Consider the following 26,395-nt stretch of genomic DNA (forward strand, 5'->3'; position numbering starts at 1 on the left):
CTTTCTCAAGAACGCATTAAAATTTAACGGAACAACAGCACGGCCATCTATCTACAACAACATAGACAAGAAAAATACTATCAGGTACTAAGTTCATGATAAATTAAAGTTCAATTAATCATATTACTTAAGAACTCCCACTTAGATAGACATCCCTCTAATCATCTAAGTGATTACGTGATCCAAATCAACTAAACCATAACCGATCATCACGTGAAATGGAGTAGTTTTCAATGGTAAACATCACTATGTTGATCATATCTACTATATGATTCACGTTCGACCTTTCGGTCTCAGTGTTCCGAGGCCATATCTGCATATGCTAGGCTCGTCAAGTTTAACCCGAGTATTCTGCGTGTGCAAAACTGGCTTGCACCCGTTGTATAAGAACGTTGAGCTTATCACACCCGATCATCACGTGGTGTCTCGGCACGACGAACTTTGGCAACGGTGCATACTCAGGGAGAACACTTGTACCTTGAAATTTTAGCGAGAGATCATCTTATAATGCTACCGTCAATAAAAGCAGAATAAGATGCATAAAGGATAAACATCACATGCAATCAATATAAGTGATATGATATGGCCATCATCATCTTGTGCCTTTGATCTCCATCTCCAAAGCACCGTCATGATCACCATCGTCACCGGCGCGACACCTTGATCTCCATCGTAGTATCGTTGTCGTCTCGCCAACTATTGCTTCTACGACTATCGCTATCGCTTAGTGATAAAGTAAAGCAATTACAGGGCGTTTGCATTTCATACAATAAAGCGACAACCATATGGCTCCTTCCAGTTGCCGATAACTCTGTTACAAAACATGATCATCTCATACAATAAAATATAGCATCATGCCTTGACCATATCACATCACAACATGCCCTGCAAAAACAAGTTAGACGTCCTCTAGTTTGTTGTTGCAAGTTTTACGTGGCTGCTACGGGCTGAGCAAGAACCATTCTTACCTACGCATCAAAAAACCACAACGATAGTTCATCAAGTTAGTGCTGTTTTAACCTTCAACAAGGACCGGGCGTAGTCACACTCGGTTCAACTAAAGTTGGACAAACTGACACCCGCCAGCCACCTGTGTGCAAAGCACGTCAGTTGAACCAGTCTCGTGTAAGCGTACGCATAATGTCGGTCCAGGCCGCTTCATCCAACAATACCGCCGAACCAAAGTATGACATGCTGGTAAGCAGTATGACTTGTATCGCCCACAACTCAGTTGTGTTCTACTCATGCATATAACATCTACGCATAAACCTGGCTCTGATAACACTGTTGGGGAACGTAGTAATTTCAAAAAAATTACTACGCACACGCAAGATCATGGTGATGCATAGCAACAAGAAGGGAGAGTGTCGTCTATGTACCCTCGTAGACTGTAAGCGGAAGCATTATGACAACGCGGTTGATGTAGTCGTACGTCTTCACGATCGACCGATCCCAGCACCGAAGTTACGGCACCTCCACGGACTGCACACGTTCAGCTCGGCGACGTCCCACGAACTCACGATCTAGTAGAGCTTCGAGGGAAAGCTTCGTCAGCACGACGGCGTGATGATGGTGTTGATGAAGTTACCGACGGAGGGCTTCGGCTAAGCACCGCTACAATATGACCGAGGTGGATTATGGTGGAGGGGGGCACCGCACAGGGCTAAGAGAGATCAATCATCAACTTGTGTGTCTATGGGGTGCCCCTCTACCCCGTATATAAAGGAGTGGAGAAGGGGGAGGGCCGGCCCTCTCTAGGCGCGCCCAAGGGGGGAGTTCTACTCCCGGTGGGAGTAGGATTCCCCCTTCCCAAGTTGGAGTAGGAGAGGGAAGGAAGGGGAAGGAGGGAGGAAGGACAGGGGGGCCAGCCCCCCTCCCAAATCGGATTGGGCTTGGGGGGGGGGGTGGGGCGCCCCCTCCTTTGCTCCTTTCCCCTCCTTTCCACTAAGGCCCAATAAGGCCCATATACCTTCCGGGGGGTTCCGGTAACCTCCCGGTGCTCCGGTATATTCCCGATCTCACCCGGAACCATTCCGATGTCCAAATATAGTCGTCCAATATATTGACTTTATGTCTCGACCATTTCGAGACTCCTCGTCATGTCAGTGATCATATCCGGGACTCCGAACTACCTTCTGTACATCAAAACACATAAACTCATAATACCGATCGTCACCGAACGTTAAGCGTGCGGACCCTACGGGTTCGAGAACTATGTAGACATGACCGAGATTCATCTCCAGTCAATAACCAATAGAGGAACCTGGATGCTCATATTGGTTCCTACATATTCTACGAAGATCTTTATCGGTCAAACCGCATAACAACATACGTTGTTCCTTTTGTCATCGGTATGTTACTTGCCCGAGATTCGATCGTCGGTATCTCAATACCTAGCTCAATATCATTACTGGCAAGTCTCTTTACTAGTTCCGTAGTGCATCATCTCGTAACTAACTCATTAGTTACATTGCTTGCAAGGCTTATAGTGATGTGCATTACCGAGAGGGCCCAGAGATACCTCTCCGACAATCGGAGTGACAAATCCTATTCTCGATCTATGCCAACTCAACGAACACCATCGGAGACACCTGTAGAGCACCTTTATAATCACCCAGTTACGTTGTGACGTTTGGTAGCACACAAAGTATTCCTCCGGTATTCGGGAGTTGCATAATCTCATAGTCATAGGAACATGTATAAGTCATGGAGAAAGCAATAGCAGTAAACTTAAACGATCAAGTGCTAAGCTAACGGAATGGGTCAAGTCAATCACATCATTCTCCTAATGATGTGATCCCGTTAATCAAATGAGAACTCATGTCTATGGCTAGGAAACTCAACCATCTTTGATCAACGAGCTATTCAAGTAGAGGCATAGTAGTGACACTATGTTTGTCTATGTATTCACACATGTATTATGTTTCCGGTTAATACAATTCTAGCATGAATAATAAAAATTTATCATGATATGAGGAAATAAATAATAACTTTATTATTGCCTCTAGGGCATATTTCCTTCACTATGGCCTTAAACAAGCCCCACGTGCGTGGTATGAACACCTTACCGAGTTGTTGCAAGATTGTGGATTTGAAGTTGGGAAAATCGACCCCACTCTTTTTACTAAGAAGGTCAAAGGGGAGTGTTTTGTGTGCCAACTATATGTTGATGATATTATCTTTGGTTCTCCTAACAAAGCTTTCAATGAGGAATTTGCCGCTCTCATGACCTCAAAGTTCAAGATGTCTTCGATGGGAGAGTTGAAGTTCTTTCTTGGGTTCGAAGTCAAACAAATAAGAGAAGGAACCTTCATCAACCAAGCCAAATACACTCAAGACATGCTCAAGAGATTCAAGCTAAGTGATGTCAAGTCGGCTTCCACTCCTATGCCCGTCAAATGCCAACTTGACATAGATCCCAATGGTAAAGAGGTGGATCAAAAGGTATATCGCTCCATGATTGGCTCCTTGCTTTACCTTTGTGCATCTAGACCGGATATCATGTTGAGTGTGGGAATCTGTGCACGGTTTCAAGCCGCACCTAAGGAAAGCCACTTTGTGGCGGTCAAGCAAATCTTTCGATATTTGGCTCATACCCCAAACTTTGGCTTATGGTACCCAAGAGGTGCAAACTTCATGCTCGTAGGAGATTCGGACTCTGATTGGGCGGGAGACAAAGTGGATAGGAAGTCCACTTTTGGAGGGTGCCAATTTCTTGGTTGCCCTTTGGTGAGTTGGTCTTCTAAGAAGCAAAGTTGTTTATCTCTCTCGTCCACCTAAGCGGAGTATGTGGTGGTTGGTAGTTGTTGTGCACAACTTCTATGGATGAGGCAAACTTTAAAGGATTACGGTGTCATTTGTGACAAAGTGCCTCTTTGGTGTGACAATGAAAGTGCCATCAAGATTTCTCTCAACCCGGTGCAACACTTCAAGACGAAGCATATTGAGATTCGGTATCACTTCATCCGGGATCATATTAGGCGAGGGGAGATCAAGCTCAACTATGTCAACACTCATGATAACCTTGCGGATATCTTCACGAAGCCCTTGGATGAAGCAAGATTTCGCGAGTTAAGGCATGAGCTAAATATCATTGATTCAAGCAATGTGGCTTGAACCCTTGCACACCCCACCATACTCATCTTGATGTCTTGTTTAGGTGTAGGCATGGACATAGGGGGAGTGTTGTTCTCTCAATGAACTCTCCCTCCCCCCATTATGCATAAATTGATCAACTATTTCACATTAGCCATTTTGATGGTACTTGTGCTTCAAAGACGAGTTTTGGTCATGGGCCCAAGGATAATTCTTCGCGGTTCCATACCATTTGACTCAAACATAGGTGGCTTCGGCCACCGCCCTCTCTTTGGAGAGGTTGTGTCGCGTGTTTGGTCCTTGTTGTCTCTTGCCTTTCTTTCTTCGTGTCGTGCTTGTGTTTGAGTTTCCTCGTGTGCTAGCTCGTTGGTATGTCCGTTTGCGTGAAGGTTGCATTGCAAAGGCTGTTTTCCTCTCTTGTTTGCGAAACGTGCATTTTCTTGGGTCTACGGTACTACCATGGCTTGCCACGGTACTACCGCAGGAGCTGTGCACGGTACTACCGCAACCAGTACGACAGTAAATTTTTACTGCCGCTGGACGAGCGGTACTTCAGCCCGGGCGGTACTACCGCGATGACCCGCGGTACTACCGCACAGTCGTGAGTGCGTGGGGGTTAAGAGCGGGCAGGGGGAGTTCTAACTCCCCCATAACCATTCAACTCCTTTTCCTCACGTCGTCTCTCTCTCTCTCTCTCCTGCCCAAGAATGGCGCTGGAGGACCTCGCCGGATCTCCGTCTCCGGCCGCTCTCCTCGCATTCCGACCAGTGGGATCGTTCCCCACCTCGACCTCTTGCCATGGAACAAGGTTTCTCCCCAAATCCCTCTCTCTGTGTTTTGTTGTTTTGCGTCTAGGTTTTGGGGAGATACTTTGTGTTCTTGAGGTTTTAGGCCAAATCTTTGCAAGAGTAGGATGTAGGAGAGTTGTAGTGCTGTAGAGATGCTATTTCGTATGTTGCTACTCGGTAGTTTTGATCAACCGTAGTACCGCTCCATTGTCGCGGATGTTCCCAGATCTGATTCATTTCGAATCTAATCCGAGCGGTACTACCGCAACTCCCGTACGGTACTACCGCTCTGGCCGCTTTCGCCTCGTACGGTACTTCCGCTTCTTGGGAGCGGTACTACCGCGCGCGACACGGAAGTAAAAATTTACTTCCGCTCTAGGCGCCGTACTACCGTGCCATCTCGGCGCGGTACTACCGTGGATAGAGCGGTACTAAAATTTTAGTTCCGCTTCATGGAGAAGTACTACCGTTGACCTCAAACCTTCCTCGTGGCAACTACCCAATGTTATTTCTACTTGTTTCCTTTGTTCTGCTGTGGTCTTTGCATTGATCCTTCTCGCTTCTCTTGCGTGTTCTTGTGTTGTGTGTCATAGGTGGTGGCTCCGGTTCCCACGTCCGTCGGTCCAATCCTGTCCACGACACGAGCTCGAAGCGTCTGCGCAACCAAGATGAAGCTCCAGAGGGCTCCAATGCCCCCCAACACAGAACCAAGACCACCGCCACTAAGAACATGGAGCCATCAATGGGCATGGATGAGATACCACTGGCTGAGTTTGTCACTCGAAGGAAGATCATCCCCTATGTGAATCCCCGTGCAAACTTCAGAGGGAATGACTTGTTCTGGACCAAGCAGCAGAATCTTATCTATCTGGATGTGATCAAGGCCAAGAAGAACATCTACGTGGATGTGCACTGGATTGACATTAATCATATGAGGCAGGATAAGCACCGTGACTATTTTGGTGAGGCTTTGGACCTGGTGGAGCAGTTTGGTATTGAGGACGTGATCTCTTTCCACCTGGACTTTGACCCTGAGATTGTGGCACAGTTCTTTGCTTCAGTCCACTTCCATACTGATGAGGAACGGACCCTGACCTAGATGTCCAATGGACAACGGATGACTGCTAAGTGGAAGGACTTCATGGATTTGCTTCAGGTTCCTGATGAGGGGCTCAACACGCCCGTTGGTGTTCGCCCTCATGCAAACCCCAAGTCAGCCAACAAGAACAAGCTTAAGCCCTACTATGTTGAGAAGATGCTTCCTAGTGGCAAGAAGGCATGGGTGCTGAACTCATTCCTTGACATCATGCATCGGATCTTCCGCAACTCCCTCTTTCCACGCATTGGTGACAAGGATAAGGTGCATGCTTATCTCGTGGATATGATGCTCATTTGTGAGGAGGCACGTCATGCTCAGACGCAACCACTTGATGTCTCACATATCATGTGGTGTGAGCTCCGGTTTGCTGTGTTCACCCGTAAGGTTCCCATCTATGGACCTTACCTGTTTCTCTTGATCACGAAGACTTGGGAGAAGCTCTATCCCGATGATGAGTTTGTTGCCCCCGACTGGATTCGTCATGAGCCCGTCAAGCTCCGCATCAAGAGCCAATGGGCTAACACCACTACCCGTGGCGAGGCTGCGGCTGCTAAGATGGATGTGGATGAGGATGAGATCGAGGAGGAGGAAGTGGATGAGGACAGCTCTGCTGGATACACTCGTCCCTCTACTGAGCCCACTTGGGCTAAGAAGCTGAAGAATAAGATGAAGGCTCTATTTTGTATGCAGGCCAAGGGGCAGTACATGTCACTTGTTGCTCAGAAGGAGAGTCGCCGTCGCGACAAGAGGATCTTGAGGACGTTTGGCGAGGAGATATCCAGCGGGTCCGAGAAGCACATCATGCCAGAGGCAGAATGGATGACGAAGCAGGGCTACCAGTGGACTGAATCTGAGGAGGAGCCCATCCCCGCTGCCGAGTCCGATGAGGAGCGTGACGAGTGATCGCTTCAGCTTGAGCCACCACTTGTGTCGTAGGTATCCTCTCTACCTTTTTGGTGTCTCGATGCCAAAGGGGGAGAGAGTGTAGGATTTGCGACTCATGTGTCATGTTTCGTTTGTCGTGTTGTTTCGCTTTGTCGCTTTGCTTTCTTTCAGTTGGACCTCGTTTGCTTTGGTTTGATTTGTGCTTGTGAGACCAGGGTCTCTTTCATATGGTGTAAGACATATGCACTCTAGCGTACCTTATTGTCTTTCGTACTTAGTTGCCCATGAGCCTATGCTATCTTGTGCCCTTTACTTTATGCTCATAGTTATTGTCTTGCCTCCTTGCTTAGTGTTAGCTATATTGTTGCAAGATATGCCTTGTCTATAAAATACAGGGGGAGTGTTGATCCTAGTATGTGTGCCGTGCAGTCCAAAGCATTTCTCTAGAAATCACACATCTAGGGGGAGCCCGTCTATATTTTATAGATGTGGGGCTTGCCTATGTTCTATTTTATATCCGTATGTGCAAATCCTGTATTGTCATCAATCCACCAAAAAGGGGGAGATTGTAAGGGCATATTTATCCCTTAGTTGTTTTGGTGATTGATGACAATGCATTTGCGGACTAATCGTGTGCATTGAGCATTTCAGACATATCATGACTAGGCACAAGACGATTTGGTGCCCCTCGAAGACTATTGAAGACGGCGTTTCTCTACGTTTCTTTTCGGTGGATTTGAGTCATAGGAAAGTGCTACCTCTTGAGCACTGCGTTGGGTTTCCCTTGAAGAGGAAAGGTTGATGCAGTAAAGCTCCGACTTCATCACATAACGGTTCACCATACATGCATGCTACCGGAATCACAAACTTTAACACAAGTATTTCTCAAATTCAAAACTACTCAACTAGCATGACTCTAATATCATCATCTCCATATCTCAAAACAATTATCAAGTATCAAACTTCTCATAGTATTCAACACACTCATAAGATTTTTTTTACTAATCTTGAATGCCTATCATAATTAAAGCAAATTACCACGCTGTTTTGTAGGACTCTCAAAATAATCTAAGTGAAGCATGAGAGAACAATAGTTTCTATAAAACAAAACCACCACCGCGCTCTAAAAGATATAAGTGAAGCACTAGAGCAAAAACTATATAACTCAAAAGATATAAGTGAAGCACATAGAGTGTTCTAACAATTTCCGAATCATGTGTCTCTCTCTCAAAAGGTGTGTACAGCAAGGATGATTGTGGCAAACTAACAAATAAAGACATAAATAATACAAGACGCTCCAAGCAAAACACATATCATGTGGTGAATAAAAATATAGCTCCAAGTAAAGTTACCGATGGAAGTAGACGAAAGAACGGATGCCTTCCGGGGCATCCCCAAGATTTGGCTTTTAGGTGTCCTTACATTATGTTGGGGTGCCATGGGCATCCCCAAGCTTAGGCACTTGCCACTCCTTGTTCCATAATCCATCAAGTCTTTCACCCAAAACTTGAAAACTTCACAACACAAAACTCAGCAGAAAATCTCGTGAGCTCCGTTAGCGAAAGAAAACAAAACACCACTTCAAGTTACTGTAATGAACTCATTCTTTATTTATATTGGTGTTAAACCTACTGTATTCCAACTTCTCTATGGTTTATAAACTATTTTACTAGCCATAGATTCATCAAAATAAGCAAACAACACGCGAAAAACAGAATCTGTCAAAAACAGAACAGTCTGTAGTAATCTGTAAGTAACGCAAACTTCTGGAACTCCAAAAATTCAGCCAATATATGAAGACCTATAAAATTTGTTTATTGATCAGCAGCAATTGGAATCAATATTTTATCGCGTTCTGGTGATTTTTAACAATTATTTTCGTGAACAGAAAGTTTCTGGAATTTTCAGCAAGATCAAATAACTATCATCCAAGAAGGTCCTATAGGTTAAACTTGGAACAAACACTAATTTAAACATAAAAACACATCTAACCAGAGGCTAGATCAAATATTTATTCCTAAACAGAAGCAAAAAGCAAAAAAAACTAAAAATAAAATTTGGTTGCATCCCAACAAGCGCTATCGTTTAACGCCCCTAGCTAGGCATAATAGCAAGGATAGATCTAGGTATTGCCATAATAATAAGATAGATCATTAAAACTCATTTCATATTCTCTACATTCAGCAGCAAGTTTTCTTTGAGGCAAACAAATGTAATCAAAAGGGCTAAATTTAATGGGACAAAAGTCCCCAAGATCAACTTTAGGAGGTATAGGTTCCTCCTTCGGCCCTTCGTATTGCACAACCAATTCATCATTATAAGCATTCTTTTGACAGAACTTTGTGAGCCTATACTCGAGAGAATATCCTAGCTCATTATTTCGAATAGCCAAATCATTATTAAGTTCAGAAATTCTATCAACTAGAACATTGGTAGGAACCCTTTTTCTAAGATTTTCATTGAAAGCAACATAGTCTAGAGATTAAAAACGCATTATTTCTTCTTGATCAAAGAGGATAGCCTCTATGGGAGGACGGCCAGCTTCCACCCTATAATGCGCAAAGATTTCTTTGGCCTCTTTTATTATAAATCTAAACTCATGAGCCAAAAAGATAGCAGCGGCATGCTTGACAGAAGAATGCTCAATATTAGAAAATTTTAGGAAAATCCTTTGTATGCAAGGATGCATGTGCATAAATTGTCTTTCAAGTTCAACTACAAGCATGGCGATAGCGTCCGCAAGACTACTAGTTCTATGAAGAATAGAACTACCCATAGAAGGCAAAGCACCGGCACAAGTAAAGAAATCTTGGATAACTCCTTTTCCAATAATATTACCACTACCAATTCGGAAATTTTTTGTATGTAAGACAGGGGTTCTTCAGCAGGAGCATCAGAATTTTCCATGATATTATTATTGTCCATATCGACAATAATTTCCCCAATTTCAGACATAACGGCAGAAAGTGCAAGGGGCAAAAAGGAAAGAGGAAGGCGAACAGAAAAGAGAGGGCGAATAAAACGGCAAGGGTGAAGTGGGGGAGAGGAAAACGAGAGGCAAATGGCAAATAATGTAATGCGGGAGATAAGGGTTTGTGATGGGTACTTGGTATGTTGACTTTTGCGTAGACTCCCTGGCAACGGCGCCAGAAATCCTTCTTGCTACCTCTTGAGCACTGCGTTGGTTTTCCCTTGAAGAGGAAAGGGTGATGCAGTAAAGCAGCGTAAGTATTTCCCTCAGTTTTTGAGAACCAAGGTATCAATCCAGTAGGAGGCCATGCACGAGTCCCTCGCACCTACACAAAGAAATAAAATCCTCGCAACCAACGCAATAAAGGGGTTGTCAATCCCTTCACGGTCACTTACGAAAGTGAGACCTGATAGATATGATAAGATAATATTTTTGGTATTTTTATGATAAAGATGCAAAGTAAAGAAAGCAAAATAAAACGGCGCCAGAAATAGCTTGTTGACGGGAGATTAAATATGATGGAAAATAGACCCGGGGGCCATAGGTTTCACTAGTGGCTTCTCTCGAGAGCATAAGTATTACGGTGGGTAAACAAATTACTGTTGAGCAATTGACAGAATTGAGCATAATTATGAGAATATCTAGGTATGATCATGTATATAGGCATCACGTCTGCGACAAGTAGACCGACTCCTGCCTGCATCTACTACTATTACTCCACACATCAACCACTATCCAGCATGCATCTAGAGTATTAAGTTCAAAAGAACAGAGTAACGCTTTAAGTAAGATGACATGATGTAGAGGGATAAACTCATGCAATATGATATAAACACCATCTTGTTATCCTCGATGGCAACAGTACAATACGTGCCTTGCTGCCCCTACTGTCACTGGGAAAGGACACCGCAAGATTGAACCCAAAGCTAAGCACTTCTCCCATTGCAAGAAAGATCAATCTAGTAGGCCAAACCAAACTGATAATTCGAAGAGACTTGCAAAGATAACCAATCATACATAAAAGAATTCAGAGAAGATTCAAACATTGTTCATAGATAAACTTGATCATAAACCCACAATTCATCGGTCTCAACAAACGCACCGCAAAAGAAGATTACATCGAATAGATCTCCACGAGAATCGTGGAGAACTTTGTATTGAGATCCAAAAAGAGAGAAGAAGCCATCTAGCTAATGACTATGGACCCGAAGGTCTGAGGTAAACTACTCACACATCATCGGAGAGGCTATGGTGTTGATGTAGAAGCCCTTCATGATCAATGCCCCCTCTGGCGGAGCTCCGGAAAAGGCCCCAAGATGGGATCTCATGGGTACAAAAGGTTACGGCGGTGGAATTAGGTTTTTGGCTCCGTATCTGGTAGTTTGGGGGTACGTAGGTATATATAGGAGGAAGAAGTATGTCGGTGGAGCAACATGGGCCCCACGAGGGTGGAGGGCGCGCCCAGGGGGGTAGGCGTGCCCTCCTACCTCGTGCCCTCCTGGTTGCTTTCTTGACGTAGGATCCAAGTCCTCTGGATCACGTTCGTTCCAAAAATCACGTACCCGAAGGTTTCATTCCGTTTGGACTCCGTTTGATATTCTTTTTCTGCGAAACTCTAAAATAGGCAAAAAACAACAATTCTGGGTTGGGCCTCCGGTTAATAGGTTAGTCCCAAAAATAATATGGAAGTGTATAATAAAGCCCATTAATGTCCAAAATAGAATATAATATAGCATGGAACAATCAAAAATTATAGATTGTGATACATCTCCGTCGTATCTATAATTTTTGATTGTTCCATGCCAATATTATGCAACTTTCATATACTTTTTGGCAACTTTTTATAGTATTTTTGGGACTAACATATTGATCCAGTGCCCAGTGCCAGTTCCTGTCTGTTGCATGTTTTATGTTTCGCAGAATATCCAGATCAAACGGAATCCAAACGGGATAAAAACGGACGGAGCTTATTTTTGGAATATTTGGAAAATCTGGGAGAAAGGTCAACGCGAAACGGTGTCCGAGGTGGGCACGAGGCAGGGGGCACGCCCCACCCTCCTGGGCGCGCCCCTGACCCTCGTGGTCCACCCGTAAGGCGGTTGATGCCCTTCTTCGGCCGCAAGAAAGCTAATTTTTGGTAAAAAAATCACGGCGAAGGTTTCAGTCCAATCGGAGTTACGGATCTCCATATATATACGAAACGGTGTAAGGGCAGCAGAACGGAACGCAGAAACAGAGAGAGACAGAGAAACGGATCCAATCTCGGAGGGGCTCTCGCCCCTCCCACGCCATGGAGGCTGAGGACCAGAGGGGAAACCCTTCTCCCATCTAGGGAGGAGGTCAAGGAAGAAGAAGACGAAGGGCCCCCCTCTCCCCTTCTCTTCCGGTGGCGCCGGAACGCTGGGCCATCATCATCACCGCAATCTTCACCAACAACTTCACCGCCATCATCACCAACTCTTCCCCCCTCTATGCGGCGGTGTAACCTCTCTCTTACCCGCTCTAATCTCTACTTAAACATGGTGCTCAACGCTATATATTATTTCCCAATGATGTATGGCTATCCTATGATGTTTGAGTAGATCTGTTTTGTCCTATGGGTTATTCGATGATCAAGATTGGTTTGAGTTGCATGTTCTATTATTGGTGTTGTCCTATGGTGCTCTCCGTGTCGCGCAAGCGTGATGGATTCCCGCTGTAGGGTTTGCAATATGTTCATGATTTGCTTATGGTGGGTGGCATGAGTGACAGAAGCACAGACCCGAGTAAGTAGGTTGTTTGCGTATGGGATAAAGAGGACTTGATGCTTTAATGCTATGGTTGGGTTTTACCTTAATGATCTTTAGTAGTTGCGGATGCTTGCTAGAGTTCCAATCATAAGTGCATATGATCCAAGTAGAGAAAGTATGTTAGCTTATGCCTCTCCCTCAAATAAAATTGCAATAATGATTACCGGTCTAGTTATCCATTGCCTAGGGACAAATAACTTTCTCGTAACAAAAAGCTCTCTACTAAAACTAAGTTAGTTGTGCCTTTATCTAAACAGCCCCTAGCTTTATTTACTCGCTCTTTATTATCTTGCAAACCTATCCAACAACACCTACAAAGTACTTCTAGTTTCATACTTGTTTCCGGTAAAGCGAACGTCAAGTGTGCGTAGAGTTGTGTCGGTGGTCGATAGAACTTGAGGGAATATTTGTTCTACCTTTAGCTCCTCGTTGGGTTCGACACTCTTACTTATCGAAAGAGGCTACAATTGATCCCCTATACTTGTGGGTTATCAATACGTTGGAGACGTATCAGAAAGCCATAGTATTAAGAGGGGGTCCGCGTTGGAAAGGTTTGGGTGTAATTAACACGTACATGTTTGTTCCTTTTTGCACCTCCTTTCCTTTGGCTCTTTGGGGCATCCTCCGTGTGAAAGTGCGTTAAGTCGACTAGAGGGGGGTGAATAGGCGATTTTTTATGAATTCTTCACTGAGGAATTTTAGGGTGAGGAAATTCCTAAGCGAAGAACTACTTGCAGCGGAATAAGTACTCAGATGCAACCATAACAGAACATACGCATGGTCATCATGATGAAATGAAAACAAGCACAGAGTACAGAAAGCGTAAACATAGGATAAGCAGGAAGAGGACAAACAGACTAAAGAAATTGAACTGAGGAAATTGAGAAAGTCTTCAGTCAAAGTCTTCAAACATATATGAACAAGTACACAACACAGTAATGAGGAAATGAAAGAGTTGAGGAAATAGAACCAGTTGGCTTGGTGAAGACTATGATTTGGTAGACCAGTTCCAACTGCTGTGACAGTTGTACATCTGGTTGGAGCGGCTAGGTATTTAAATCTGAGGACACACAGTCCCGGACACACAGTCCTCACCGTATTCTCCTTGAGCTAAGGTCACACAGACCTCGCCCAATCACTCGTGGTAAGTCTTCAGGTGACTTCCAAACCTTCACAAACTCGGTCACTCGGCGATCCACAATTTCCTCTTGGATGCTCTAGACCATGACGCCTAACCGTCTAGAAGATGCACAGTCTTCAAAGGTAACAAGCGTCGGATCCACGCAGGTTCAATCAATTCAGTGATGCTCAATCACTTGGGGTTTGTAGGTGTCTGGGTTGGGGTTTTCCTCACTTGATTTTCGCTCAAAGTCCTCGGAGGATGGGATGCTCTCAAATGACAAGTGTCAGTTTCTCTCGGAGCAGCCAACCAGCTAGTGGTTGTAGGGGGTGGCTATTTATAGCCTAGGGAGCAGCCCGACATGATAAGACATAAATGCCCTTCAATGATATGACCGTTAGGTGGGTAGATATTTTGGGATAGCTGGCGCGTAGCACAACAATGGTCGGAAGTTGACTATCAAATTCCTCAGGGCTATCATGTTCCTCACTTGTAGGCAATCCGCACTGGCGAATTCCTAACTCCTCAGTTAGAACAAATTTCTCAGAGACCAGAAGAACTTCGTCTATGTCACTAAAGAAATTGACGGAACTGCATGAGATTTCCAATGGCTTCACTCGAAGGGATTGGTAGGTGTAGGATTTTGAGATGAGCATCACTTGGAAAATTTTCCTTAGTATTTCCTCAACCCCCTTTAACAGTACGGTGTTTCCTATGACTCAAGAAAGAGAAAATGAAACTACGAAAACAAAATTCTTCACGCTTCATGTTCCTCGTATGAATACCAAGTCTTCATGGTCTCCCAATTTCTTCACTTTCAAAGTCTTCAGTCGAAGACATTCATTTTTAGGGGTCGACTTTCTGTGTAAATATCAAACTCCTCATAGACTTATAGACCTGTGTACACTCACAAACGCATCAGTCCCTTAACCTATAAGTCTTCAATACACCAAAATCACTAAGGGGCACCAGATGCATTTACAATCTCCCCCTTTTTGGTGATTGATGAAAATATAGGTTAAGTTTTCAACGGGTATGGAACATATGAAGTGTAAATACTGATATTGAGGAATTTGATTGCAAGATATAGAAGAACTCCCCCTGAAGATGTGCATAGTGAGGAATTTGCTTTTGAAGCAATGCACACTTGGAGAATAGAATCATGGGGATCTCCCCCTATATCTTGTAAGTCATACACGCATTTAACATATAATATGAAGGATTTGAAATGCATGATGAAATATGGTGACTGATGTAATTCAGCATGCGTGCATTAACATATATGAGGAATAAGCATGCAGAAAAACGTAGTAAAAGTATCAGACCACCATCGGGTTTAAGTTTACAACTCGATCCAGCAAGGTCTTCAAAAGAACGAGAGTTGTAACTTAGCAAAAAAAACGCCCATATATGTAGACCCGCTTGAAGACTAACTCAAATTTCTCCACCTTTGTCATCGAATGATCAAAAGTTTCGAAAAATGACGACTAACGCGCCTGAAGATATCATGTTGATGAAAGAGCACCAACGTTATTGGGGTCGGTTGTTTTAGTAGGGCCTGCCGCAGTGTCGTCCAAATCTTCATGCTCATCCTTGTCGCGTGATGAAGAATATGAGCTGGCCACCAAGGAGGGAACTTTGACTTTCTTGAATTTCTTCGCTGGTGGCTGAGACCAGTCAAAGTCCTGCTTGAGACCCATTTGCTTCAGATCTTCTTCACCATAAAGATGTGACAGAACAACCTAGGTGTGACCGAAGACTTCATGGAGGTACTAATGGTTTTTCTTCACTGCATTGTGTGTAGCAGTCATGTTGTGAAGAATTAAACCAAACTGACGCTTAACCCATTTGTGGTTGCGATCGACCTTCTGGTGAAGACTTAGGAGAAGCTCACGATCAGTCATCACCCTTGGAGCTGTGCCTTGAGGATTTTGCTTTGAAGCATTTGCGGCAGAGTCATGAGTGGCAGAGTCATCATTGGTGGAGTAAGATGCAGCTTTGCAGAACTGACCATCCAATGGACGAATGCCTTCATCAATAACAGCAGTGGCCTTGCCCTTTTCATCAGCTGAGGAAAATGTTCGTTTGAGGACTTCAATGGGGGGCAAGTAGTTGAGATGATTCTGAAAGTCAGCCTTGTAGTTGAGTGAAGACCTTGTTTTGAGGAATCTCATAATCCAAGGAGCATAAGGCTTCAACTCAAATGGAGATAATGCAACATTGGCTAGAGTCCTCATGAAGAAATCATGGTAGTTGATAGGAATGCCATGAATGATGTTGAAAAGCAGATTCTTCATGATGCCAACGACCTCTTCATCATTCGAGTCGTGGCCTTTGATTGGACTCAATGTGTTCGTCAGAATGCGATAGACAGTCCGAGGCACATAATGCAATTCCTTCACGAGGAATTTTGTCCTTGGGGCTTGACCAGGCTTCAGCGGCTTCCTGAACACTTGCATATAGTGATTTGTAAGCTCAGGTTCATGGTATATACGACGAGCACCTTCAAGGGGAGGACTGACAGGCAGGGCATGAAGCAATTCAGTGGCCGGTGCTTTGAAGTGAGTATTTTCTGTCATCCAGTCCAACACCCAAGAGTTCACATCTATAGCATTTCCTGTGATGTGCAGCGTTGCATAGAACTGAAGAATTAGCTCTTCATTCCAATCAACAATATCAGTGCAAAAGTTGAGCAGTCCAGCGTCATGAAGAACACTGAGGACTGGCATGAAGCAAGGCAGTGATTCCATGTCCACGTGAGGAATATGCTCATGGTCGAAGACTTTTTCTTTGTTGAAGAGCAGCGAAGAATAGAAGTTGGCTTGGCTGGCAGTCCAGAAACGCTTCCTTCTAAGATGAGCAGAGTCATATGGGTTGTACTCCGTGAAGAACACGTGCTCATGGAAGAAGTCGTCAGCCTTGAAATTTTGCTTCTTGGAGAAAGGATCCTTTGGATTGGGCTGAGGAGTGTCAGTCAATTGCATCACAACCGCTGCAATCACAATCTCTGGATCCACAGGCTGAGGAATCTCAGTTTCTTCTTCAGTGGCAGCCTGGGTCTTCAATTCTTCAGCAGCAATTTCATCAGCACTAGTGGCTGGAATCTCTTCATGAATAGACGGAGTGTGTGAGGTTCTTTGGAGCCCATTTGAACTTCAGTATGAACTGGGACTGAGGAATTTGTTGCAAAGGAGTGAACAAAGGAGAATTGGGGTGCTGACTTTCCCAAAAGTCATCATTCATCACTGGTGTTGTGCTCCCAATGTCCACATCCTCATCTTCTTCACTTAGTTCTTCAATGCCTGCCTCTTCAGCTGTGAACTGAGGCATGGGCGATGAGACAACTGGGGTTGAAGGGATTGTATCCACTTCAATTTCTTCATCCAACTGCTCTGAAGTAGGAGCAGAAGGAACATCTTCATCAGATCCACTAGGGATCGCATAGTCTTCACCAAAGGGAAGGAGTTCCTTTGATGACATGCATGAGACTGGAACAGCATCAATTGGATTCTCAAAACAGCTCAACAACAGCAGCAGAATCTTCATTGAATTTCTTCACTACTTCTTTTGCCACTTTGGCCAGCTTAGCTTGACGCTTAGCCCATTCCTTTGGAAATTCTTCACCTCTTCTGATGCTAGAGGGATCAGCAACTTAGCCAGATGCCAATGGAGGTCTTGGGCATGGAGGGTGTACAGCGAATTTCTTCATGTACTTGGGTGTAACCTAGCGATATTCCCTCCATTCTCTGGCCCATCTCCTCTCTATCCTCTGAATGCGCACCTTGCGCTCATTCTTGGTCTCCTTGCCATGTTTGGCCTCATCAGGAGTGCAATATTCATCATATATATCCTCAGGGATTTCAAACGTTGTGTTGACTTCCAATTTCTTTCCTCCCTTCTGAGGTTTCTTGCCGTCAGCCATTTTCTTCAGCTGAGGAATCTGAACAATAGAGTTCCCTGAAGAGGTGTGCAACTTTTCTTCGAGGAACGCTGCAAACGAGTTTAGTTGATGAGAACCTAGAGATTCAGCAGCGAACATGTGTACCTGTGAACATAATATAGTTGCGAAGAATTTGGAGAGGTCATATGCGTTCTCAGAAGTTTTTGCAAATAGAGCAAGTTTGAGAAATTTGACCATATGAGTCTTGAGGAATTTCACTAAGCGTTCTTTGACTTATGGTTCTAGAGTTGTATAGATTGAAAATCCACACAATTGAGGAATCTTGAGAAAAATGTTGCTTAGGGAAACAGATCAAGAATAGATGTTGTGTGAGGTGTTTGGTGTGTGAAGATTTGAAGAATAAACACCTTTTGAAGATTTTGTAGAAAACATCAGAATCAACAAAGGAAGTAAAATCAACTTTTAATTACCCTTGACGAAGAACACGACGAACTGTGAGGTGTAGATTTAGAAATTCGTCAGTTCGAATCTTCCACGCCCTAACTTGGCAGAGGAAGACAACTACGGGGGCGGCAGAGTGAAGAAATCCGCGGCCGGCGCGAGTACGACGGCGACGAGGTCGAGGAAGCGAAGCTCTTCCTCATCGGCGACAATGGAAGTAGCGGCGGCACTAGGTTTTGAGAGCTCGAGCGAGGGAGCGAGGTCGAGCGGAGTAAAAACAAAGTGAGGAAGGGAGGGGGGTATTTATAGCCGAAGTGAAAAACTGCTTGCCCGAGGAAATTGGACGAACGTGCCCCTGACCCTTCTCATTCGCGTGACATGTGTCACCCACGTACTGAGAGGTGGCGATCGTGTGAGATCGTGGGTGAATAGATAAGTCCATCGTGGAATGTGGAACGGTTTGAGAGGCAAAAGCTGAAAATTCAGGTAAAATAAATTTTAAAGTTTCGTTCGCAAATTCTTCAGCTGTCAAGGACACAGTGAAGATTTTGAATGAGTTTCAAATAGAACGCACATGAAGAATTTGTGAATAGACTGGGTTGAGTTTAGCATAGAGGGGGAAGGGTCCGATCACATTCACTTAGTAGAAAAACCAACTTGAAGGAATAGCAATAAGTAAATGCTGTAGAGGACATAAACATATATATATATATAGCCAATGAAGAACGACAACGGAAAGAGTGAAGACATCTAAAATTTGAAGAAATTGAACAACTGAGGAATTTCAAAAATGAAGAAAAACTCAATTTGAAGATTTTCAACTTTTGGTGGTGGCGTAACCCACCGTATAAGAATGATGATTTCAAACACCGCGTACAATTGTCGTAGGGTTCTAAGAATCAAATTCTTCATTAATTTCTTCACACTTAGAGTGTTAGTCTTCATTGATTGAAGAAAAACATTTCTTCGTGTGTTGCACATCTAAGTCATCAATTTTGCATAAGTGTTAGGATGTGTGTCCTTTTCAAAGAACATTTGAAGATTCTAGGATATTTAGCTCACACCACAACTTGCTAAATCTCTTCTCATCCAAGGGCTTTGTGAAGATATCGGCTAGCTGTTCTTCAGTCTTCACATGCTCAATAGAGATGTTGCCCTTCAACACATGATCACGAAGAAAATGATGACGAATCTGAATGTGCTTTGTCTTCGAGTGCTGAACTGGGTTATGAGCCATCTTGATGGCACTCTCATTGTCACAGTAGAGAGGCACATTCTTCATGTTGACGCCGTAGTCCTTGAGGGTTTGCTTCATCCATAGCAATTGAGCACAGCAAGAACCAGCAGCAATGTACTCAGCTTCAGCAGTAGACAGTGATACGCAGTTCTGTTTCTTCGAGGACCAACAGACCAAGGATCGTCCAAGGAAATGGCATGTGCCTGATGTTGACTTGCGGTCCACACGATCACCAACATAGTCAGAGTCTGAATATCCAATGAGATCAAAAGCCGAGCCCTTGGGATACCATAATCCAAGTGTTGGTGTGTGAGCTAGATATCGAAGAATATGCTTCACAGCCTTATGGTGTGATTCCTTCGGTGTAGCTTGAAATCGGGCGCACATGCAAACACTAAGCATAATATGTGGCCTAGATGCACATAAATACAATAAAGAACCAATCATGGAGCGGTATACCTTTTGATCGAAGTCAATACCATTTTCATCAGTGCATAGATGGCCATTTGTGGGCATAGGGATTTTGATGCCTTTGTAGTCTTGCATGCCGATTTCCTCAGTACATCCTTGAGGTATTTCTCCTGAGATATGAATATGCCATTGCGTTGTTGATGAATTTGAAGACCTAAGAAGAATTTCAATTCTCCCATCATAGACATTTGATATTCTTCACTCATCATATAGGCAAATTCACCACTGTAACGTTGGTCAGTACAGCCAAAGAATAATATCATCAACATATATTTGGCACACAAACAATTCACCATCATAAGATTTAGTGAAAATAGTTGGGTCAAGTGAACCGGGTTTGAAGCCTTTCTTCATGAGGAATTCCTTCAAAGTATCATACCATGCCCGAGGGGCCTGCTTGAGGCCATAGAGGGCCTTATTGAGTCTGAAGACTTTGTCAGGATGTTTGGATCTTCAAAACCTGGGGGTTGAGCAACATATACTTCTTCCTCAAGCTTACCATTGAGGAATGCACTTTTCACATCCATTTGATATAAGATGATGTCATGATGGTTAGCATAAGAAAGTAATATGCGAATAGCCTCAAGTCTAGGAACAGGTGCAAAAGTTTCATCGAAATCAATTCCTTCAACCTGCGTGTAGCCTTGAGCTACAAGCCGTGCCTTATTCCTCACCACAAGGCCATTTTCATCTTGCTTGTTGCGGTAGATCCATTTTGTTCCAATGATATTGTGCTTGCGAGGATCTGGACGTTTGACCAGTTCCCAAACGTTGTTGAGCTCGAATTGATGTAATTCCTCCTGCATAGCTTGAATCCACTCAGGCTCCAGAAACGCTTCATCTACCTTAGTGGGCTCTGTGATAGAGGCGAAAGCAAAGTGCCCACAAAAGTTAGACAAATGTGAAGCTTTTGAGCGTGTGAGAGGACCTGGTGCGTTGATGTCGCTGATGATTTTCTCAATTTGCACTTCGTTTGCGACGCGAGGATGAGTGGGTTGTCGTCGAGGAATTGAATCATCATTTTCTTCAGCACCATTTTCCTCATGTGCATCAGCGAGATGTTCTTCACGTTCTGGAATGACTTCTTCAGCAGATTCTTCGGTAGGAATGACATCCTCAGTAGCCTTGAACTTGATGGATTCCTGAGGTGACTGTTCATCTAGCACAGGAGGTAGGTGCTCTCTTTGCGAGCCATTAGTTTCATCGAACCGCACATCTACAGTTTCAACAACCTTGTGGTGAATGTTGTTGAAGACTCTGTAGGTGTGCGGGTCCTTTCCGTAACCAAGCATAAAACCTTCATGTGCTTTCGGTGCAAATTTAGAGTTGTGATGAGGATCTCTAATCCAACATTTAGCACCGAAGACTTTGAAATAACTCACATTGGGTTTCTTGTCAGTGAGGAGTTCGTATGCAGTCTTCTTGAAGAATTTGTGAAGATATACCCTGTTGATGATGTGGCACACAGTATCAATTGTCTCAATCCAGAAAATGATGAGGCGTCTTGTATTCATCAAGCATAGTGCGAGCCATCTCAACAAGAGTCCTGTTCTTGCGCTCCACGACGCCATTCTGCTGAGGAGTGTAAGGAGCAAATAACTCATGAGTAATACCAAGTTCATCAAGATAGTCATCAAGACCAGTATTCTTGAACTCAGTTCCATTGTGACTTCTGATGTGCTTGATCTTCACACCAAAGTTGGTTGAAGCCCTCGAGGAAAATAGTTTGAAGACTTCCTGCACTTCACGTTTGTAAGTAACAATATGCACCCATGTGTAACGAGAGTAATCATCAACAATAACAAAGCCATATAGAGATGCTTCATTAGTCAATGCAGAGTAATGGTTAGGACCAAAGAGATCCATGTGAAGCAATTCAAATGGTCGAGTGCTAGTCATGATAGTCTTCGCTGGATGCTTGGCCTTGGTCATCTTTCCAGCTTCACAGGCTCTGCACAAGTGATCCTTGAGGAATTTGACATTCTCAATGCCAAAGACATGCTTCATCTTCGCGAGCATGTGCAAGTTCCTCATGCCAGCATGACCTAGTCGCCGATGCCATACCCAGCCTTCTGAAGCTTTTGCAAGTAAACATATAGCTGGTTGTGGTCCTGTAGAGAAATCAACAATATACAGATCTCCTCTCCTAAAGCCTTTGAAGACTTTGGAATTGTCAGCTTCCATGATCACAACGCAACGATACTTGCCAAAGATAACAACCATATCAAGATCACAAAGCATTGAGGCTGACATGAGGTTGTATCCTAAGGATTCGACAAGCATGACTTTGTCCATGCGTCGATCCTTTGAGATCGCAACCTTACCTAGACCCAATACCTTGCTTTTGCCTTTGTCAGCAAAGATGATATGCTTCATATGCGATGGAGATAAGGGAACATCCATCAATAGATTCTTGTCACCAGTCATGTGATTCGTACATCCACTATCAAGGACCCACTCAGTGGCTTTGGGTAGATCATCCTGCAGATGAATTAGTGCAACTTACGAACTCATATACTTCATCAGTGAAGAATATGACATCAATTTCATCAAGCAATAGAACAGATAAAGCAGTATGAGGACGTGAGAAATGAGGATTCATTTCTTCATGATTAGCCTGCGTCCTTTCAGGCAATTTTCAGGTCTCCAACAAATTCTTCAGACGTTTAAGCACGTCTGGAGACCTGACCCTGCATCAGAGATTAGTTCTTCTTCTTCACCACCCACATCTGAAGGGGTGGCAAAGAGTTCATCATTCTGCGAGCTCCATAAGAGAAAGGTGGCATAGAAGCCAGCCCACTTCGTTTCTCATAAGAGGAGTTAGGGTAAGCATATGAGTAAGCAGAGAAATTCTTCTAGGACTTATGAACATAATGGTTAGAAGAATAATTCTCATATTCATAGCCCTTAGTTCTTCCCTGCGAAACGGAAGCGTTAGCACGATGATGTTCATATGAGGACCTTGATCCTTTTGAGGAATTTGATCCACGTGAGGAATTTGGTCCGTATGAGGACTTGGATCCATATGAAGAATTTGGTCCATATGAAGAATTTGATCTGGGGTTCCTATTCTTCACCGGTGGAGTCATGATGACATTCACCTGAAGACTTTCAAGGCACCTTCTGGGAACCCAGATTTTCTTCATAGGGGAACCGTTCCTGCAGTTAGTGCCAACATATCTAGCAAATACTTCACCATTCTGATTTTTGAACAGTTTATAGTTGGAGTCAAATGACTCATCAGAAGAATGAGGAGATTCACATGTAAAGCCAGATAAAGTAGATGGATCTACTGGAGGTCCCTTTGCAGCAACCCATGAGGTTTTGGGGTACTACTCAGGCTTCCAGTATGTTCCATCAGCATTGAGTTTCCTCTCAAAGGCAATACCCTCTTTCCTAGGATTCCTGTTGAGGATCTGCTTTTTAAGCACATCACAAAGAGCCTGATGCCCTCTGAGGCTTTTGTACATGCCTGTCATATACAATTCCTTCAACCCTGCATCGTCAGTGATACTAGCAATATCCTCAGATGAGGAATTAGTGATAGCAGAGATAGGTGAAGAATTTGTAGCAGTAGAAGCATTTGAGCATTCAGGTGAAGAATTAGCAGATTCACGTTCAATGCACTTCAAACATGGAGGAATAAATTCTTCCTGAGTAGCGCTGATTGTTGAGCAAGTAATGAATCACGCTCCTTCTGAAGATCTTCATAACTCACCCTTAGCTTTTTAAGATCTTGCTTTCTTTCAAGAAATTCATAAGAAAGCTTCTCATGATCAGATAAGAGAGTGTTATGATGACTTTGAAGGTTGTCAAACTTAGACTAAAGTCTCTGAATATTTTCAGTCAAGGTTTTAGTGCGATCCATTTCTTCACCCAACATATCATCACTTTTGTCTAGCATGTTTTGAACCTTTTCAAAACCTTTTGTTGTTTCACAGCAATCTTGGCAAGTTTAGAGTAGCTAGGCTTGAGGTTTTGCTACCTCTTGAGCACTGCGTTGGTTTTCCCTTGAAGAGGAAAGGGTGATGCAGTAAAGTAGCGTAAGTATTTCCCTCAGTTTTCGAGAACCAAGGTATCAATCCAGTAGGAGACCACGCTCAAGTCCCACGCACATACACAAACAAATAAGAACCTCGCAACCAACGCAATAAAGGGGTTGTCAATCCCTTCACGGTCACTTACGAGAGTGAGATCTGATAGATATGATAAGATAATATTTTTGGTATTTTTATGATAAAGAGTAAAAGTAAATAATGCAAAGATAAACGGCGCCAGAAATAGCTTGTTGACGGGAGATTAATATGATGGAAAATAGACCCGGGGGCCATAGGTTTAACTAGTGGCTTCTGTCAAGAGCATAAGTATTACGGTGGGTAAACGAATTACTGTCGAGCAATTGATAGAATTGAGCATAGTTATGATAATATCTAGGTATGATCATGTATATAGGCATCACGTCCGCGACAAGTAGACCGAAACGATTCTGCACCTACTACTATTACTCCACACATTGACCGCTATCCAGCATGCATCTAGAGTATTAAGTTCATAAGAACAGAGTAATGCTTTAAGCAAGATGACATGATGTAGAGGGATAAACTCATGCAATATGATATAAACCCCATCTTTTTATCCTTGATGACAACAATACAATACGTGTCGTTTCCCTTGCTATCACTGGGATCGAACAGCGCAAGATTGAACCCAAAGCTAAGCACTTCTCCCATTGCAAGAAAGATCAATCTAGTAGGCCAAACCAAACTGATAATTCAAAGAGACTTGCAAAGATAACCAATCATAGATAAAAGAATTCAGAGGAGATTCAAATATTGTTCATAGATAAACTTGATCATAAACCCACAATTCATCGGATCTCGACAAACACACCGCAAAAGAAGAGTTACATCAAATAGATCTCCAAGAAGATCGAGGAGAACTTTGTATTGAGATCCAAGGAGAGAGAAGAAGCCATCTAGCTAATAACTATGGACCCGAAGGTCTGAGGTAAACTACTAACACATCATCGGAGAGTCTATGGTGTTGGTGTAGAAGCCCTCCGTGATCAATGCCCCCTCCGGCGGAGCGCCGGAAAGGCCCCAAGATGGGATATCACAGGTACAGAAGGTTGCGGCAGTGGAAATAGGGTTTTGGATCTGTATATGATGTTTCCAGGGTATATGGGTATATATAGGAGGAAGAAGTACGTCGGTGGAGCAACGAGGGGCCCACGAGGGTGGAGGGCGCGCCCAGGGGGTAGGCGCACCCCCTGCCTCGTGCTCTCCTCATTGATTGCTTTACGTAGACTCCGAGTCCTCTGGATCACGTTTGTTTCAAAAATCACGTTCCCGAAGGTTTCATTCCGTTTGGACTCCGTTTGATATCCTTTTCCTTCGAAACACTGGAATAGGCAAAAAAACAGCAATTTGGGCTGGGCCTCCGGTTAATAGGTTAGTCCCAAAAATAATATAAAAGTGTATAATAAAGCCCAATAAACATCCAAAACAAAATATAATATAGCATGGAACAATAAAAAATTAGAGATACGTTGGAGACGTATCAAGCATCCCCAAGCTTAATTCCTGCTCGTCCTCGAGTAGGTAAATGATAAAAACATAATTTTTGATGTGAATGCTACTTTAGCATAATTTTCAATGTAACCCTCTTAATTGTGGTATGAATATTCAGATCCGAAAGATTCAAGATAAAAGTTTAATATTGACATAAAAGTAGTAATACTTCAAGCATACTAACTAAGCAATTATGTCTTCTCAAAATAACATGGCGAAAGAAAGTTCATCCCTACAAAATCATATAGTTTGGTCATGCTCCATTTTCATCACACAAGAATGCTCTCATCATGCACAACCCCGATGACAGGCCAAGCAATTGTTTCATACTTTAGTAATCTCAAACTTTTTTCAACTTTCACGCAATACATGAGCGTGAGCCATGGATATAGCACTATGGGTGGAATAGAATATAATGATGGGGGTTATGTGGAGAAGAAAAAAAAGGAGAAAGTCTCACATCAACGCGGCTAATCAACGGGCTATGGAGATGCCCATCAATTGATGTTAATGTGAGGAGTAGGGATTGCCATGCAACGGATGCACTAGAGCTACAAATGTATGAAAGCTCAACAAAAGAAACTAAGTGGGTGTGCATCCAACTTGCTTGCTCACGAAGACCTAGGGCATTTGAGGAAGCCCATTGTTGGAAAATACAAGCCAAGTTCTATAACGAAAAATTCCCATTAGTATATGAAAGTGACAAAACAAGAGACTATCTATCATAAGGATCATGGTGCTAGTTTGAAGCACAAGTATGGAAAAAGATAGTAGCATTGCCCCTTTTTATTTTCTTTTCTCTTTTTTTAGGCCTTTCTCTTTTTTTTTCTTTTTTGGCCTTTCTGTTTTTTTGGTACAATGCTCTATGAATGATGATCATCACACTTCTATTTATTTACAACTCAATGATTACAACTCGATACTAGAACAAAGTATGACTCTATATGAATGCCTCGTGCTCTCCTCGTTGATTGCTTTACGTAGACTCCAAGTCCTCTGGATCACGTTTGTTCCGAAAATCACGTTCC

Source organism: Triticum aestivum, chromosome 5D (genome assembly GCF_018294505.1).
Source record: "Triticum aestivum cultivar Chinese Spring chromosome 5D, IWGSC CS RefSeq v2.1, whole genome shotgun sequence".
NCBI classification, from domain to species: domain Eukaryota; kingdom Viridiplantae; phylum Streptophyta; class Magnoliopsida; order Poales; family Poaceae; genus Triticum; species Triticum aestivum.